This window comes from Choloepus didactylus, chromosome 1, assembly GCF_015220235.1.
Source record: "Choloepus didactylus isolate mChoDid1 chromosome 1, mChoDid1.pri, whole genome shotgun sequence".
Lineage (NCBI taxonomy): Eukaryota > Metazoa > Chordata > Mammalia > Pilosa > Megalonychidae > Choloepus > Choloepus didactylus.
Window position 1 is genome coordinate 76132742 of NC_051307.1, and position 1817 is coordinate 76134558.

Sequence of the window (1817 nt, forward strand, 5' to 3'; positions counted from 1 at the left end):
CTGGTTTCATAGATTATCTCCTTTAATTTCACATAATTGTTGGTAACCTTGACCAAAACTGTGTACAGCATTATTATACCATTTTTCCAGATGGTACAATTGAGGTTTAGAGAGTTAATACAATGTGTCTTGCTCACATTGCTAGTAATTTTCACAGATACTTTTCTTAACCCATTCCTAATGTCTTTGGAATAAATGTTCTAACTCCTAAGTTAATTATATTGTTTAGTGTCTTAGTTTCCAAGCTGCTATGACAAATACTAAATGGTGGGTATTTAACAGAATGGTTGACTTAAACAAGGGGAATTTATTGGCTCCAGGTTTCAGAAGCCAGAATTCTAAAACAAAGTGTTTGGCTAGAAGCCTTGCTTCCTTGTGGGGTTGGTAGTAAACTATTTGGCTGGCAATCCTTGGGGTTCCTGGGCTTTTCCCAACACATAGTTATGCCCGCTCCTTTCTCTCCCGGGTTCTGTTGTCTTCCAGCTTCCGACTCCTCCCCATGGCTTTCTCTGTCTCTGGCTTCAGGGTTCTTCTCTTTAAAAGACCTCCAGTAGTAGGATGAAGATCACCCTGATTCAGGTGGCCACACCTTAACTAAAAATAACATCTTTAAAAGGTCCTATTTAGAATTGGTTCACACCCACAAGAATGGAATTAAGATTGAGAGCATGTTTTTTCTGGGGTACATAATTTAACCTACCATTGGCAGTCTCAATATATCATCATAAATCTTTCTTTTTTTTTTTCCACCCTCACTGGTCCTTCCTGTAAGCATAACCCCACCCAGCATTTTAGAACCAAGGGGACCCCTATGCAGGGCAAATATAAGAAAAGCTTCTTCCTGTAGCTGATTTTTGAAGTTGATTTACTGCTTTTCTGACCCTGGTCTTTTATCCTAGTTCCAGGGAGCAGGTTTATTTTTTCCCCTCCTCCTTAATGTATTTTTTTAAATTATTTTTTCTTAGAGCATGTGCCGGTTTGAACGTATTATGACCTCCAGAAAAGGCCATATTCTTTGATGCAATCTTGTGGGGCAGACCTGTTAGCGGGGATTAAATTGGAACTTTTGGATTAGGTTGTTTGCATGGAAATGTGTCCCACCCAACTGTAGGTGGTAACTCTGATGAGATAATTTCCATGGAGGCATGGCCCATCAGGGTGGGCCTTGATCAGTGGAGCCATATAAATGAGCTGATGGGCAGAGGGAACTCAGTGCAGCTGAGAGCAACATTTTGAAAAGGAGCTACAGCCAAGAGGGACACTTTAAAGAAAGCACAGGAGCTGCAGGTGCGACACAGTTTGAAGATGGCCGTTGAAAGCCGACTCTTGCTCCAGAGGAGCTGACAGAGGACAAATATCCCAAGTACAACTAAGAGTGACATTTTTGAGGAACTGCAGCCTAGAGAGGAACGTCCTGGGAGAAAGACATTTTGAAACCAGAACTTTGGAGCAGATGCCAGCCACATGCCTTCCCAGCTAACAGAGGTTTTCCAGACACCATTGGCCATCCTCCAGTGAAGGTACCCGACTGCTGATGTGTTACCTTGGACACTTTATGGCCTTAAGACTGTAACTGTGTAACCAAATAAACCCCCTTTTATAAAAGCCAATCCTCTGGTGTTTCGCATTCTGGCAGCATTAGCAAACTAAAACAGAACTGTTGTAAGTTTACAGAAAAACAATGCAGAAAGTTCAGTTTCCCCATAAACTATGCCCCTCACACACACAGTTTTTCCTATTTTAATATTTTACATTAGTGTGGTAACTTTGCTACAATAGATGAAAAACTATTATTATAATTATATTATTAACTATAT